Source organism: Bubalus kerabau, chromosome 12 (assembly GCF_029407905.1).
Source record: "Bubalus kerabau isolate K-KA32 ecotype Philippines breed swamp buffalo chromosome 12, PCC_UOA_SB_1v2, whole genome shotgun sequence".
Taxonomy (NCBI): Eukaryota; Metazoa; Chordata; class Mammalia; order Artiodactyla; family Bovidae; genus Bubalus; species Bubalus kerabau.
This window is the reverse complement of record NC_073635.1, coordinates 80,511,656-80,529,283: the sequence shown is the minus strand read 5'-3', so window position 1 is coordinate 80,529,283 and position 17,628 is coordinate 80,511,656. Positions and strand designations below refer to the sequence as shown.

General features: G+C 43.3%; 1 protein-coding gene and 1 non-coding gene across 6 annotated transcripts in view; both read right to left on the bottom strand.

The window, feature by feature from the left end:
* Positions 1 to 17,628, bottom strand: part of CLYBL (citramalyl-CoA lyase) — a 230,525-nt gene that overhangs the window by 139,503 nt on the left and 73,394 nt on the right. The window lies entirely within an intron of this gene.
* TRNAR-CCU (transfer RNA arginine (anticodon CCU)) lies at positions 15,198 to 15,270 on the bottom strand. The gene has a single exon. It is a non-coding gene; the product is annotated as a tRNA-Arg (tRNA).

Here is a 17,628-nt window from a genome sequence, read left to right as displayed (position 1 = left end):
GATTTTCCAGGCAAGAGTACTGGATTGGGGTGCCATTGCCTTCTCCGGACAAACCTCACTAGACAGCATATTAAAAAGCAGAGACATTACTTTGCCAACAAAGGTCTGTCTAGTCAAAGCTATGGTTTTTCCAGTAGTCATGTATGGATGTGAGAGTTGGACCATAAAGAAGGCTGAGCATCAGAGAATTGATGCTTTCGAACTATGGTGCTTTCGAACTATGGAGGACTCTTGAGAGTCCCTTGGACAGCAAAAAGATCAAACCAGTCAATCCTAAAGAAAATTAACCCTGCATATTCACTGGAAGGACTGATACTGAAGCTGAAGCTCCAATACCTTGGCCACCTGATGTGAAGAGCTGACTCATTGAAAAAGACCCTGATGCTAGGGAAGATTGAGGGCAGGAGATAAAGGGGGCGACAGAGGATGAGATGGTTGGATGGCATCACCGACACGAGTTTGAACAAACTCTGGGAGATGGTGAAGGACAGGAAAGCCTGGTGTGCTGCAGTCCATGGGGTCTCAAAGAGTGGGACAAGACTTAGCGACTGAACAACAACATCACAGAACTTCCAGAACACACTTATCCAGAAAGTTTTCAGCATTACAAAGCAGAAGCAACAACTGTCTTGGATAAAAAAAAACAAAAAAAAACACACCCCAAAACTGCTATTTTAAATTAAGTATTAAGAAAGACCCATATTATACTGAATGGGTTTTTAGAAACACTCACCAAACACAGTAAAAGCAGTATAATGGGATCTGTAATATTACTTCTAACATTCTCTGTAAATAAAGACCAAAAGGTATCATTTCCTGTGAGATCTATTATAAAGTAAAAGGACAATTTTCTTCCACAAGCACTTTGTACAGGTAGCTGTGGGAGAGAGAACTGGGGGGTTTTCAAGCCTCGATCTGTTACCAGGCCTGTGTTTCAGAGGAAACGATTCACTTGCTCAGTGGCCTCCTCCTGCTATTTTCTGGATCCCAGATCTGACCCGAGAGTGGTTTGGCAGAGGCTGAAACATGCTTCTGTTGACTCTTTTTTTCCACTTGGTTTCGGAAGACAAGTTGCCCAGATGACCACAATCCTCCCATTTTACCAGTGACCTTCCACCCCGCCTGCCCTCTGATAAGACCTTTATCTGAAAAGAAGCTATAGCCCTGGAAGAAATGTGGCTTGGTTTTGGTCAGAAATTAAGGCTGAGGCCTCTTTCTTCTCAGCAATCACCGTGCTGATTTTGGAAGATTTCTACTGTACAGAAATATTTCAAACACTGTATCTGCAATTATGCTTCAAATAAGCAAATGAGGTGGGTATTCCCTGGATCTGAAATTGCGGTCTTTTCCACTGGATGAGGTTCTCAGTATACATCCCTGTTCTCTATCTGGTGGGGGCATAGAGAGGGAATGAGCAGGTAATTTCCTGGCTCCTGAGTGTGCATGATGGGAATGGGATGCTGATGCTTGAGGCCCTGTGGGTACCTCAGTGTCCCCTATTTCTGGGGAATTAGGAGTGAGATTGGAGAAGGCAATGGCACCCCACTCCAGTACTCTTGCCTGGAAAATCCCATGGACGGAGGAGCCTGGTAGGCTGCAGTCCATGGGGTTGCTAAGAGTTGGACACGACTGAGTGACTTCACTTTCACTTTTCACTTCCATGCATTGGAGAAGGAAATGGCAACCCACTCCAGTGTTCTTGACTGGAGAATCCCAGGGACGGGGGAGCCTGGTGGGCTGTCATCTCTGGGGTCTCAAAGAGTCAGATATGACTGAAGCAACTTAGCAGCAGCAGCAGGAGTGAGATTCCCTGAGGATTCCACATGGGACAAGCCCCGTGGCTAGCCACTTTACCATATTCAGAGAACTTTGTTCACTCACCAAGCCCTGAGCTCCTGCCTTTCAGGTGAGGAAAAGTAAGTGACAGCTTGTGTTCTTTCCATGACACCATTCTGCCTCTATGGCTCGCTCGAGTTTCAAATCTGGAGAAATCCATCAGTCAAGCAACGTCAGCATTCCAAGAGCTATGGTCAGGCTTGAGTAATCTATTCATAGACAGGCTGGTGGCTCAGACAGTAAAGAATCCGCCTGCAATGCAGGAGACCTGGGTTTGATCCCTGGGTAGGGAAGATCCCCTGGAGGAGGGCACGGCAACCCATGCCAGTATTTTTGCCTAGAGAATCCCTGTGGACAGAGGAGCCTGGCAGGCTGCAGTCCATGGGGTCGCAAAGAGTCAGACACGACTGAGCGACTAAGCACAGCACACAGCACAGACAGGCTTCAGAAAGAACACGCTCACACTCACAAGAAGTGTAAGCTTATGACAAAGAAAAACTAGGACACGTAAGGGCTTCCAGTATTTATAATAATCACTGTAGATATAAATAAAAAACCAATTACACTGATAATTATAATAATGTTGATGCAATTCTATGAGTCCAGCATAAAATAGGAGTTTAATAAATATGTGATGAATGAACAGGTTTGTCTTTGGGTTCTTAATCTGGGAACAATACCAAAAAAAAAAAAAAAACAATGAGAAAGCTAACATCTTATTCATTTCAAAACAACAATTTTTGGACTTCCCTGGTTGTCCAGTGGTTAAGATTTCACGCTTCCAATGCAGGGGGCACAGGTTCGAACCCTGACTGGGAACTAAGATCTCACATGTTGCGTGGTGCGGCCAAAACAAAACAAACCCCAGATAACAATTTTTAAAACTTTTTTATGATTGGCTATTAACCATTAGCAGTATCGCTGCAATGATCATGAAACATACTCTAAAATTAGTTCTGAAATCTTGCCTTAACTTCTTTACATAAGCATATCTCACATATAAATTCATTAAAATAAGCCCAACTACCCCATTTTCAAATGGAAAACCAAAAAACCAAGCAATTCTATCCCCTCAGACCCCAGACTCTCTTAAGTCAGGACTGTTAACCTGTTGCCTTCATAAGCATGTGCAGTGGCTGAATTAACAGGACAGGAAGCTGCAGCCCTAAGAACCGGCCCAGTGTATCTTGTGAGTAAACCACAAAGGAGAGGGGATTTAAACCAGCACAACGATGTTCCCCTGGGAGCCGTTCCGGTCCATCAGAACCCAAATTCTAACTTTTCAATGGCGCTTTAAATGTATGCACACCTAATAGACTTTGCATTTGCAATAAAGAAAACTGTATACCTTTCCAAAATCAGCTCATAAAATACAGTAAATACCTGATTACGTTTTTAACTCAGTGCTTTAAATACATCCTAACCCATTTCTGGGTTGCAACAGCCAAAAAGTGAATACCCGCCACTGGGTTTCTACAGTGCAGTACTCAAAGGTCCCCTTGCAGCTCTCATGGCCTCTTGCAAACAAAGCTGGTAAATAAAAGAAAGCGGATGACAAAAGAATCCAGTTTCCTACCTGATCCTGACCAGCCAGCCCAGGGCAAAGCTTCAACTCTCCCAGAGCAGCCTCGGGGAAAGCAAGCACTGGTCGCCCTTACTTGCCTCTTTCTTGCTTTTGTTTCCTTTGAGAGTCATGCCTGCAACTTCCCCAGGATGTGAGTTTCTGAGTCAGAGGCAGATCCAGTACCTCTAAAAGAGTTCACCATGGTAAAGCACCATCGTACTTACTGTTAGTTCTCTCCTCTTATGTCAAGGTTTCTTTCTGCCCCCAACCTGAGAGGGCTCTTCGCTGAGCCAAGATCTCAGATACTGGTCATGTTGAAAGGCTGGCCCTGCTCGACAAAGATTAGCGAGCTGTCTGCAGCAGTCCCTTCTCTTCACCATAGCCAAGTAGGCCCGATAAATGCTAATACTCAGCATGACGCATCAAGAACTTTAAGCCTCCGCAATGGCTAAGCAGAAAGTATCACAAATTTACTGAAATTATCTGTGGCACAAAAGAAAAGAGAAGGAATTAATCAAAGTCTCTCTCTTAATGCAATGCTTGATTGAACTACCCCAATCCCTTTTTAAATAGGATACTGGTGGCAAGTGACCCTGATGGCAGGCCCTAGTGAGACACACAAGGAACACTTGTTCCATTTTTTTCTTTTATGACCTCATTAAGGAGGATTTTGAAGATTGTTCCTGAATATGAGAACAAAGTGCCTTAAGACATCTCTAGCTTTTTGTGTCTTTTAGCCTTTTACTGCTGGGATGGCCTTTAGGTCTGTGTTTATAGCTAGGTACACTTATGCTCACACTCCTCTCCCCCTCCTAAAACAAGAATCAAGGAAGAGGATCTGGAGGGAAGGAGTCAGAGCTGTGCGCCTCTATGCAGAGGTGCGCTAGCTTCTCACACCACAAAGTTTTGCCAAGACCAACTTGGGTCCACTCTTTTTTCATCTCCTCCGAGTTGGAGCTGCCATTAATTAGCCCTGGCGGCTGTTCGGAGGCTCTTATCAAGGGAGGGCTCAGACTGCCAAATCTGCTGGTGTGAAAATAGTCCACCGCCAGCAACATTTTTTCTGCTTGTTTGTTGACTCTGCGCTTCGCTTTAATATGGAAGATTATATTTTAAGATCAGAAACAAACAAACAGATTTACAACCGAAGGCTTAAAAGGCAAACAGCAAAAAAACCCAGCCAAGGACTGAGCCTAAATGTAGTATTTTTATTGACTTCTTAGAAACCAAATAACCTGGCATATTAGTGTGTGCATTCTGCAACAGACATTCAGCCCCATTGTACTACTTAGAAGAGAATAAAAAGAAACCCTACTGTTTGAAACCCAGCGGAACATCCCCACAACAGGGCACAACTGTTCCCTCATGCATGAATGGGAAGGAGATGAAAGAAAAGATGGACTTCTGAGGTACAGCAAAAAACAAAGACAACAAAAGTGCTGATCATGAGGGAATGACACAACTCACTGCCGCAAAAAGGATGAGAGAAAGGAACTCAGACAATGCTGAGGACAGCCAAGTGACACGTGGGAGAATTGAAAAATCTACACAAGTGTCTTTTCTCTCCACCCCTGATGAAAAACAATTAAATGTTGGTACATCTGTCATAGAAAAGATCACTGAAACCTGTTACCATCATTATGTACGGTAAACTCAACTGCCCAAACTGTAACTCTGCAATTAAACGCCGCCACCTCTGTTTCTCACCCTTGCTAAAATGAAAAGTGTTCACTTCTACGAGGCTTTACAACATCTGAATATGTTGAAATAGATGATAAAGGCTGAGGGGTACTGAAAATGTGTATGTATGCATGTATGTGTGCATAGAGGTTTAAAATACTCTATGTAAAAGATGGGCTTCAGGAATTGGTATATAAACTCAGCTTTTGTTTGTAAAATATTCTCTCCTTGACTCACGTTATAGAGATATTTGCTCTAAATTTTGCATTGGTTTTCATCCAGTAGCAGCTCCAAATATTTTGGCATTAAGTTTGTTTGTTCTCAAACCCCACTACCAAGAAGATATTGTTTGTAAACGCCTAATATGGATGAAGCTCACAATTGAATGCTACTTTTAGGTAAATGCTGTAATTTGTGATGGGATGGGAATACTTTGGGGTGTTTCTGTTTTTCTAAAGAAACAGAGGCATGCCTGTCCACACTTCACTCATGTTGAGCCCTCCTAATAAAGTGTTCAGTGAGAAAATCCTATCAACCAAATACATTATCAACTAAAAAAAATACCATATGAAATCCTCACATGATGCTTATTGCTCTGGATGTCCACCAGCCTGGGAAGTCACACTGTTTTTAAGTGAGCTCCTGAGCGTTACTCCTTGCTTGATAATGTGCAGTCCCTCATGAAACCCCAAAAGCAGTTATTGACCCTGTCAGGATGCCTGATTAATGGACAAACGTAGTAATTGATTAGCAAAGAAGTGTGAATTAAAAGGGGGCACAGCATCAATAACCAGCTTCTAACAAAAGTGGTTGACGTAAAATGTAAAACAAGAGCCCGCGGCTATATCTCATCAAAGGCACGCTTTTCTTACAAAGGGGAGAGACCGGGAAATAAACAGGCTTAGTGTCCTGAGCCCTGTGAGTCTTTAACCCTTCCTCTTGGTAAGGGTACTGTGTGGAGTCAGCAAGCAGGTTGGGAACTGCCTGTCCATCCACTTGCAGTCCACCTTCAGATGCCTAGCAGATGAGCCACTTAACTGTTCCCATTGTCCCAAGACTTAAGAAAAAGCACGTAAGAAGTCCTATTCTCTCTTCATTTTGTTTACTGTGACCTCTCTTCACTTATGTCCTCATAGAAAAATAAATTCTGCTTGCTCAGGTGTCCCTGGAGAGACAGGCAACATTACTCACTAGAATGTTGCTTCCATCTGCTTCTGAGCATGAAAAATAAATTTATTCAATCAATCAGTCAGTCATCCAGCACCTGGTACAGGCCAGCTATTCCTCTGAGCTGGGCGATACAGAGATGAATAAGGTTTACAGCAAGCTGAGTGAATGCAGACCCTGCTCCTGCTTAGAATGCACAAAAATATTGCATAATCTAAAGCAAAAGTTAAAGGGAACTCCCTGGTGGTCCATTGGTTAGGACTCGGTACTTTTACTGCTGTGGCCTTGGTTCAATTCCTGGTTGAAGAACTAAGATCCCACAAGCTAAGAGGCACAGCCAAGAATAAATATATACATATAATAAAGCAAAGGTTTATACATATCTCAGCTTGAAACAGAAAGGAAATCTTCAAGTGCTGAAACAAAGCAAGAATTTCAGAGCTGGAGTTCCTGGAGCTGATGCTGTGTCTACAGAGGGGCATGAGCCCTGGAACAAAGACTAGGGGCTGGAGTGTCAACACCCTTGTGGCACAGAAGACACCAACTTGGGCTTGTGCAAGGTGAGGGAACTGGACAAACTAGACCCCTTTAAAAGCAATCTAATCCACAAATAGGGAACTAGAACCTAGATAGCATATTAAAAAGCATAGACATTACTTTGCCAACAAAGGTCTGTATAGTCAAAGCTATGATTTTTCCAGTAGTCATGTATGGATGTGAGAGTTGGACTATAAAGAAAGCTGAGCACCAAAGAATTGATGCTTTTGAACTATGGTGTTGGAGAAGATGCTTGAGAGTCCCTTGGACAGCAAGATGATCAAATTAGTCAATCCTAAAGGAAATCAGTCCTGAAATTTATTGGAAGGACTGATGCTGAAGCTGAAACTCCAATACTTTGGCCACCTGATGCAAAGAACCGACTCATTGGAAAAGACCCTGATGCTGGGAAAGATTGAAGGCAGGAGGAGAAGGGGACAACAGAGGATGAGATGGTTGGATGGCATCACCAATTTGTTGGACATGAGTTTGAGCACACTCCGGGAGATGGTGAAGGACAGGGAAGCCTGGCATGCTGTAGACCATGAGATTGCAAAGAGTCAGACATGACTGAGCAACTGAACTGAGAAGAACAATGTCCACAAAGAAAGAGCAAGATAGTCTGAGGTATAGCTTGGGCTGTATTAAAATTTAAAGCCTTTTATATGAGTCATCAAAACCACAAGCCTGTGTTAACAGCAAGTACAGGCATGAAGTTTATACCACTTGGATGGGTTTGAAGTCACAGACAGAGAAATTAAAATTAAAAACTTGAGTTCAAGACTCTAAAACAACTGAGCTTTAGTCTGCAGAGAAGAAATGCAAAGCAGTGCTGCAAGAATGTATCCACAGTCCGGGGTACATGAACTCCCAGAGGCGAAAACAACCCCTTCTGAAGATGAGCTCACAATAGAATCCCAACCATGGAAGGAAATAAACCACCAGGAGGGAGGCTCTCTAAGCACAACGTAAGGGTGAATAGGTATCTGGCGAGAGTCCCTGGACTGCAAGGAGATCCAACCAGTCCATCCTAGAGGAAATCAGTCCTGAATATTCGTTGGAAGGACTAATGCTGAAGCTGAAACTCCAATACTTTGGCCACCTGATGCAAAGAACAGACTCATTGGAAAAGACCCTGATGCTGGGAAAGATTGAAGGCGGGAGGAGAAGGGGACAACAGAGGATGAGATGGTTGGATGGCATCACTGACGTGATAGACATGAGTTTGAGTAGGCTCCGGGAGTTGGTGATGGACAGGGAGGCCTGGCATGCTGCAGTCCATGGGGTTGCAAAGAGTCAGACACGACTGAGAGACTGAACTGGACTGAACTAGAAATGAGTGAAAAACCTCAGTAGGAATATGAAATATATATTTGAAGTTATTAAAAGTGACACAGGAAGGAATAGTAACCATTGAAAGATTGGGACAGTATTGGAAATAAAAATTAATTCAAAAGAATCAAATTTAGCATTTTTGAAAGGAAAAAAATATAGTCACAAAAATGAATAAGTAAAACAGCAGATTAGATATGCCTGAAAAAAGAATCAGTGAGCTCTGAGGTCACTTAACAGCACATGAAAGAACAGCGTGGGCAAAGGGCAATGAAAGGGACCAGGAAAACTGGCAGAGTTCAGAAAAGCAACATGCCCGGGAAGATAACCCCCTCCTTTACCTCTCTCTCCTGCCTGGGTAAACATTCACAAATTCCCTCAAGTCCTGTGTTGACTTCGTAAGTCTCAATGACAAAGACCACTGACAAAAATGTGGTGCAGTGTAAATAATAACAGCTTTATTATTCCCCCAGCTCCACTGGGGCAGAGAAAAGCAGCAGACGGTCCCTGGAAAGAACAAATGTTAGTACTGCCCAGTCCAGAATGCAACCCGCCACATTGCTCTGGGCCTCTGGAGGGGAAAAGGAGAAACACTGTCCAATCTCAAGTTTCTTAAAAACAAACACACAAAGAAAAACCCAAGCCACTAATTTAGAGATAGTTAAGAATGAAGTCGGTTACAGAAATGCAGTAAGAAGGCTCTCTCCTCCAACTAGATCTTTCATCTTCATTTCATACAGATGCTCATCTGCATTTCCTTTTTATTGAAAGAACATACACATAAAAGCCTACAGATAAACTCCTACCTCTCGTTAAGAGTTTGGAATTGGGGCAATTTCAAGGAGTTAACAATTTATAAGAGGTTGTGATCTTTCCAAAAAGAGAATAGTCAAGCTGAGAAGTTGAGAAGAAATGTGGGAAGAGAGAAAAGACAGTTTTCAACTACAGATTTTTTGGAACAGACACAGGAGTGAAGGGCATGGAAATTTTCTTGAACACCTGTTCTTGGTAGGAATTTTTTTTTTTTTTTTTGCATACTCTTTCATGAGACAGAAAAGGAAAAAAATATAAGCTGAAAGGGAGCAAATGGATTCCCCATTGCCAGGAAATAGAGGCTGGTTCTCAGATCAGAGAGAAATACAGTAGGCAGAGGATGACAACATCCACTGTATTCGCTAGCTGTGCTGTGTGTTATGAGGTAAGTTGCTTCAGTTGTGTCTACTCTTTGTGACCCCATGGACTATAGGCCACCAGGCTCCTCTGTCCATGGGATTCTCCAGGCAAGAATACTGGAGTGGGCTGCCATGCCCCTCTCCTGGGGATCTTCCCGACCCAGGGATCGAACCCACGTCTCTTGTATCTCCTGCCTTGGCAGGTGGGTTCTTTATTACTAGCGCCACCTGGGAAGCCTAGGGCTGTGATAACAAAGTTCCACAAACAAAGTGGCTTACACATTTCAGGAGACCAGAAGTCTGCAATCAAGGAGGGAGGGGCCTGTTCCAGCCTCTCTCCTTGGAATGTAGATGGCCATCCTCTGCCCGTCTCTCTTTACATTGTCTTCCCACTATGCTTGGCTATTTTGTGTTCAAATTTCCCTTTTATTTAAGGACACCAGTCATATTGGATTAGGGTTCCCCATAACCTTAAATTAAGATTAGTTAAGGTAATCCCCTTAACTTATTTCATCTACATCAACCATACTTTCAAATAAAGTCACATTCTGAGTCCTGATATCTCAATATATGCATTTTGGAGAGGAACACAATTCAGCTCATAACAACAGCTGGTATTTATTGGGTTCTTACTGGGTGCCAGGCACTGCACAATGCAACATTTCATGTAATTCTCTGAAATTATTATCCCCATTTTATAAATAAGGAAGATTGGGAACAGAGAAATTAAGTAATTACCCAAGCTCCAATCACAGCTGGTAAATAACAAAGTTAAGATTTCAGAACCTGGTCCAGTGAATCCACCATGCTAAGCATTATCCTTTACTCTGTATCTAATAAGACCATGTTTCACCCTTTTGGAAATCTTTGTGATGGAATCAACAAATACATGCCCAAAAGAACGAATGAAGTACATGAGTGGGGGATGAACAAATCGGTGGGTGGCTGAGGATTTCTACATAGTGAGGTACTGCCACCGATGAAGTACTGATGAAACATTGCCATCGCCTGATGAAGTACTGCCGTCATCCAAAGCGCTCATGTTTCCAATAGAATCCTTAGGTCCATGTGGTACGTTTACGTGCTAAGTGGCACGTGGCGGGGAATACACAGGCTGAGGAGTCTGACAGAACCTGTTTGGTGGTGGCAGACGCAAATGTTAATGATTTCTGTGTGCTCAATTCTAAAGAAACAATTCTGAAATGATTTTTGAACGTAACAGAAATGATGAGTTTTAAGGAGCTAGACTGGTAAAAATCAGAGAACGCAATGGCACCCCACTCCAGTACTTTTGCCGGGAAAATCTCATGGATGGAGGAGCCTGGTAGGCTGCAGTCCATGGGGTCGATAAGAGTCAGATATGACTGAGCGTCTTCACTTTCATTTTTCACTTTCATGCATTGGAGAAGGAAATGGCAACCCACTCCAGTGTTCTTGCCTGGAGAATCCCAGGGACAGGGGAGCCTAGTGGGCTCCCGTCTATGGGGTCGCACAGAGTTGGACATGACTGAAGTGACTTAGCAGCAGCAGCAGCCTGGTAAAAATACAGCTTGGGCAAGTACACACATCATGCAGCTCTATCAACCCCCTAATTCAAGGTCAACCATCATTTCAATAGCAACAAGATTAACTGCCATTACAAAGAGAACTTTTTTTAGTAACTAGTGTTTCAAACTTCTAAATCTGTTTTATCATAGATCATATCATTGTAAACGATCTCTCAAAATCATTAATCCAAAAATCAAGGCCAAATCTCTCTCTAAAAAAGTCAACTCAGGCTTGCACTTAAGTACTCAAGTTCAACTGCATGTGCTTGGAAGAAAAAAGCTGAAAGGAAATACTTAAATAGTATAATTTATGCCTGGCTCCGCCAGCCACTTAACTCACTAAGAACAAAGATGTAAATCGGCCTATGAAAGTACCCCAGGTCCCCTGAGCCTCTCATCCTGTCTTGGGGGCTAAGTGTGATGCCTGGGTTTAAAACTGAATTGCAAAATATGCGTTTTTCCAAGAGTCTGCCTCTAAATGTAGCCACCCTCCCCTCTGGTATTTAGCTGAAGGAATGGAGATCTGCCCCCATGCTAGAGGGAAAAATAAATCTGTGGTCAATTTAATGACATATTATTTAATATAACAGCAAAACAGAGTTGAACTTGACTGTATATGACTATCCCTTTCCAACGGTTTTTAATGCCAAATACCCAAGAAAGGTGCAATTACTCCAAATCACCTTTCACACAATGATACTCTATTGATAAGTTTTTGTCTCAGAAGTACAGAACATAGTCATCCAAAACTACTAAGAAACCAAAATCCATCCACCATCTGCAGCCCCAGTGTGTCACTCACAAGAGCCTCATAATAACTGGACATTCAATGAGGGACCTCTCAGAATGAGACATGGCAAGAGACCTGGAGAGTGGTAGACAAAGCTTTGAAATGGTTTTGTATTCTGGGCATATTTGGCCCAGGAGCACATTGTATATTTTCCAGTGGCTTTGTCTTCGTTGTGTGTGTGTTCTTTTAATTGTGGTTAAATATACTTAACATGGGCTTCCCTGGTGGCTCAGATGGTGAAGAATCTACCTGCAATGCAGGAAACTGGGATTTGATCCCTGGATCAGGAGGATCCCCTGGAGAAGGAAATGACAACCCACTCCAGTATTCTTGTCTGGAGAATTCCCTGGACAGAGGAGGCTGGTGGGCTATGGTCCATGCGACTGCAGAGTTGGATACTACTGAGCGACTTTCACTTTCATTCACATACATAACATACAATTTACCATTTTAATCATTTCTGATTGTTTGGTTCTGTGGCATTAAGAACATTCTCATTGTTATGGGAACATTACCACCATTCACCTTCAGAACTTTTCTCATCATTCCAAACTGAAACTCTCTGCCTGTTAAACAGTGCTTCCCCGCTCTCCGCCTCCGCCGGTCCCTGGTAACCGTTATTCTATGCTCTGTTTCCATGAGTTTCACTACGTTTGTACCTCAGGTAAGTAGAATCATACAGTTTTTGTCCTTTTGCATCTGGCTTGTTTCACTTAGCATAATGTTTTCAAGGTTCATCCGTGTTGTAGCCTTGGTGAGTATTTCCTTCCTTTTTAAGGCTAAATAATACTCTGTCGTACAGGTACACCACGTTTTGTTTATCCATTCATTCCCCAATGGACACTTGGGTTGCTCCCACCTTTTGACTATTGTGAATAATGCTGCTATTACCTGGGTGTGCAAATATCTGTTCAAGTCCCTGCTTTCGATTCTTTTGGGGCTATTTAGTGATATACCCATAAGAGGAATTGCTGGATCATATGGAATTCCATGTTTAATCCCTTCATTGTATTTTTCTTACAGGTATTGTTGTAAACAGATGCGTCCCTTGCAGCGTGTGCCAGGTGCAGTGTGTGGTGAGGTTTCTAAATGCCAATTTTCTAAAAGCTCCAAATGAGTAAATTAAGTTAAAAAAGCAAATTTAAAAGACAGATGTGATGAAAACACTGCCTAACACATAAGAGATAACCAATAGGTAGTTGCTGAATGAATGTGAAAGTGGCTTTAAAATCTAGCAGGCCTGGTTTCAAGTGTTGGCTGCTATTTACCAGGGGTATGACTGAGTCCTGCTTCACTCATTTGACACAATGGGGATAATCTTACACAGCTGCTGTTATGTTGTTGGAATTAAATGAGACACTCTATGTGAACTGGTGAGGATTCCCCATGTGCACTAAGTGCCCCATAAAAGGCTGCTATCATTATTGCTGCCATGAGTATTCACGACCTCTAGCTACTTATGGTCACAGAGATCATTTGGAGATTTGGTTTCCGCGCCCAGCCTCCCCCCACCAAGGGCACCCGCGGCTGTCACCGAAACACCTCTACGCTTGCTCCACGCTGAGCTGAAGTGACAACAGACACGGGCTTATGGCTGTCTTACATCATCCTCCGCAGCATCACGGAAGCAGTGTCAACGTCCTGTGCACTCAGAAGGGAAAATATGCACTCTGAAACTGACATCAACAAAGGAATCTTGACAATCAGGGTGGGAAAACAGATCCGACTTTCCCGTAACGAACAGTAAATCACTTGTTTTCAAGTTCCTTCGTGCTGTGCTCAGAGACAAGAGAATATATTGACGGGATCCCACAAATACCTTCACACTGAAAAGAGTATTACAGTGTTGATTCTTGAGGCATAAAGTGTATTACTGTGGCAAATAAACATCTGGGTTCGTGGAAACCTTGGTCGAAAGGCCATCCATAAAACGCCAAAAGCCAGGACCAGCCATGTCTTCAAGCATCACAGTGTGAAAAGGAACATAAAGTCTTCTGCACCCTCAGCTGCTGCGGAAAAGTTGTCTGTTGTGATTCCTTGTAGACGGGGGCTGTCAGCGCATTGAACAGGGAAGGAGTCACAACTCCAGAGTTTACGACCCCAATGCGACGGACAGCAGGACTGTCACTCCTAGGCCGTCATCCTGTGTCCAACGAGGGGTGTTTACAAGTGACCATTTAGCACCTTCCTTGCGGTACTTTTACACCACGCTCCTGCCTCTCCTGTGGAGAAGAGAAGCGAGGAGAATACGCTTTCTCTTCAGTGCTGAAATCTAAAATTGGAAAATATAATCACATGAGGGTTGGGTTTTTTCTTTTTAATGGCAATGCTTAAAATCTCTTCTGTGTCAATGATGCAGGGGGAAAAAAAAAATCTTACTCCTTAAAATGACTCTTTCATAGAACATCAGGGTTAGTTTGTGAGTGGCACGTTTTAAAAACATTTAATCAGTGATCTGAATATACGTCAACACCTTCTGGCGGCGTGCTATAAAATGTGAACCTTGTCAACAGCAACAGAAAAGGTGACGCACTTGGGACAGAGCTTTTACGCTGACACAGTAATAATATAATTTTAAAATTTATCATCTGTTTAGCTGCAAGCAACAACAATTAATCTTTTTGACAACTCATATAATGCTTTAAATAACACCTGGGAAGAAAAACAACGCATTCCAATTTTTACTTTTGTTGTCTTCCAGGCCTTTGTAGCTACAAGTGCATACAAAACCACACACAATAAATTTTGTGATTAGGATTAAAATGTTAGCAAAAAATATTTCCCTTGTCACCTCATGTCCCCCTTTGCCTCAGTTAATAAAATTACTTAACACAAGAACCGTAAGTGAGAGCGAGTCCCAGGGGGAGTGTGGGCCACCGAGGGTTCATTTCTGTCACGTCAAATGACATTTTATTCCCAAATCATTTAACCTACGACTTCACGTGACTAGTTATAGCTTGAACGGAATTCTAGTGGGGACCCAGAAATGACACTAATCCCTTTCCTGGAAACTCCATCAGGGCCTGACAATCCCAAGCCCATCTGATACCAACAATTTAAAAACTACAGCCAGGCAAACTGTCTTCATAACATTCAGAAGCGTGTGAGCATATATGTGGTGTACGGTCTGGTCTTTCACATGTCCTGTGAAGCTTCATGGGGGTTAGATTAGACTACATTAACACCCTTAATTCATCTCTTTCCTATTATACATTAAATCAAAGCATTTTTCCTAACGTACCTGCTGACCCAGTGCCCTGCTCACCCTGAGATTTGAAAGTCTGTGGGTTAAAGCAAAGGCAAAAACATCAGCACAAAAGAGGGCTGACGTTACTCTCACTAGTAAATCGCAAGCTTGTGACATTTGCAGGTGAGATGAAATGGGAAGGTTGTTGCAAATCACCCCACTGTCCACAAATCTCTTTTTTTAAAAAAAACATATTTTTATTCATGTATTTGGCTGTTGTTGCAAACCACTGCACTGTCCACACACCTCTTTCCTTTTTTAAAAAAAATATTTATTTTTATTTCTTGGGCTATGCTGGGTCTTAGTTGCGGCATGTGGGATCTAGTTCCCTGGCCAGGGATCGAACCTGGGCCCCCTGCATTAGGAGTGCTGAGTCTTGGCCACTGGACCACCAGGGAAGTCCCCACACACCTCTTTCAACCAGTCTTTCAAGACTCTGACTGTCCCCATTTGACAGATGAGGAAACCAGAATGCTGAGGCTCTAATTCAAGGATTTGCGAAACCCACATCCCAGGTGTTTTCTATTGTCACACACCATAAACGGCAGCCAAGACTCAAAAACAAGAAACTAGCTCCAAGAGCTTGGCCAAATGGGTCTGGACACTACAGTACAATGGCTTATGCTTTGGGCAAGTACTGGCAGCAAACACACAGGAAAAATATGAGCTCTGCGGCAAAGCAGAGGAAAGACAGTGTCAGGGGAAGACGTAGGTCATGAGATCTAGGTGTGCGTGTTTGTGAAAAAATAAGAGGGTTGAGCATGTACAGCTCTTTGTCTACAGGTATTTTGTTCTTTTTGGATCTTTGTTTTCATTCTTTTCTTTTTCCTTCTTTCCCAAGTTTAGGCTTTCCCAAGGAAGCCTCCCTGGCAGGCTACAGTCCACGGGATTGCAAAAGTCAGATACGACTTAGTGACTAAACAACAAGAAGTAGATTTTGATTCCAATACTTTTTTTCCCTAAAGAATGATCAGTGTTACATGATTCTGGTGCCAGACTTCGGTATGCCCCATAACTTGCTTTACATGTTTCTTAGGAAAAACCACAAATTCTTTTTCAGAAAAAGATTTTTCAGAGGAGAGCCTGCCATTCTACACAGAATGTCAGACTTTCTCTAATGGCTATGCTGACTTGGGGACCGTTACTCTAAATGTATATTTGGAGCCTCTAAGCAAAAAAACTTCATAAAGGTTTCCTTCATCCTTTGTTAATTACTGATGAACTAATCCCCCATATGACATGTCTCCCTCTGTGTCTGAGCTCTAACCAGCTGCTTGTATAGCATTTGAAACTGTAGCAGGAACTTCTAAACATGGACAGGTTACTTTGAAAGGGAGAATTCTGGGGTGAATTCTGGATCTGTGAGGAGACCGTGGCACACCCAAGGCACTCCGTTCTCACTGTGGGGACCAGGAAGCCAAGATGGAGGGCTTCGAGAATTTGCTGACATCTGTGCTCCTGATCTCCTGACTTCTGTCCAATTTCCTCCTGGTGCTTAACCATTTTCCTAACCCTGAAAGGCATAAAAAGACTTTCCCACCAAGGAGTTCTTTCCCCAACTATCAAAGCAGGGGGAAAAAAAATCCCCCATACTTAATTAATTGATATACAAATTTCCTTTTAACTACACCTAGTATTAATATTTAAGTCTCCGGCCTAAACCAGACCTCTCCAACTAGTGGGAAAGGCACACTGATGTCCTTTCCCAGTACATACGCAGGAGAACAACTCTTAAAATGTGTTTAATTACAGGGAGCCCCTCACAGCATGGAACTGGAGCACTGGGATCTCAGAAAGCAATTTTCCATTTAGTTGGTACTCCTCAGCTAATTAAAAAACCAAACGGGCCAGCAATCTGGACAAGGAAGCAGTGCACACTCCACACGTTACAATCCAGGTAAAGGTACGTGTGAGCCTGAGTGGAGTGGGAGCCGCAGGAACCCGAAGGTGAAACCAGCCCTTTACAGCAGTGGTCCTGACGGATGGGGACGTGCCTGGCTGGTGAACGGCACGCCGCCCTCTCACTTCCTGGCTGAGACACGCGAACACTCCGGCCATCTGTTGTATCTGCAGAGACCCCCAACTCAGAGGAGAAGAAGAGAAACACGCTTCAGTTGCAGCTGGAACACACATGCTTGCCAATGACGTGGGCTCTTGGCACGGCCAGGATTTCAGGTTTGAGCCCTCAGTGACTGATTACTTTCCCCCCCTAATCAGGTTCCCCGGGTCTTTGCAGGAATCTGTCTGGGCAGGGAGAGTGATAACGGAGGGAGGGTGAAGAGCAGCCACTGGCTTTCCAAGGGCCCAGTTCTCCTCTGACTGTTGAAATGTCTCCCAGGGGAAGGAAGGAGGTCCCAGAGGCCTGGTGCAGGTTGCGCCCACCATAAATCCCGCTCAGCTTCCTTCCATTTACAGTTTATTGCATTAACATTTCTTTTGTGCTGGCTTCTGCTGGGAAGCTATTGTAAATTTGGGCAATTACAACTTTGGTTCCATCCGTCCCTCCCCTCCTCGGTAGGCACTGGAACATCAAAGGTGGCCCGTTCAGCAGAGGTTGCCTCTGTCTCTTAAATCCAACCTGAAATAGATGTTATTAGGAAGAGCTGGCTCTGGACAAAAGGTAGCAGGATGAATTATAAAGATGCTGCTCTGACCTTCTGAGAAAGTCTTAAAATAAGCTTTCTTAAACCCTGGGCACAAGCTGCCAAGTCAAAGCCTGGGCAGGCACTGGAGGGCCTCCTTGTCCAAATCCTCAT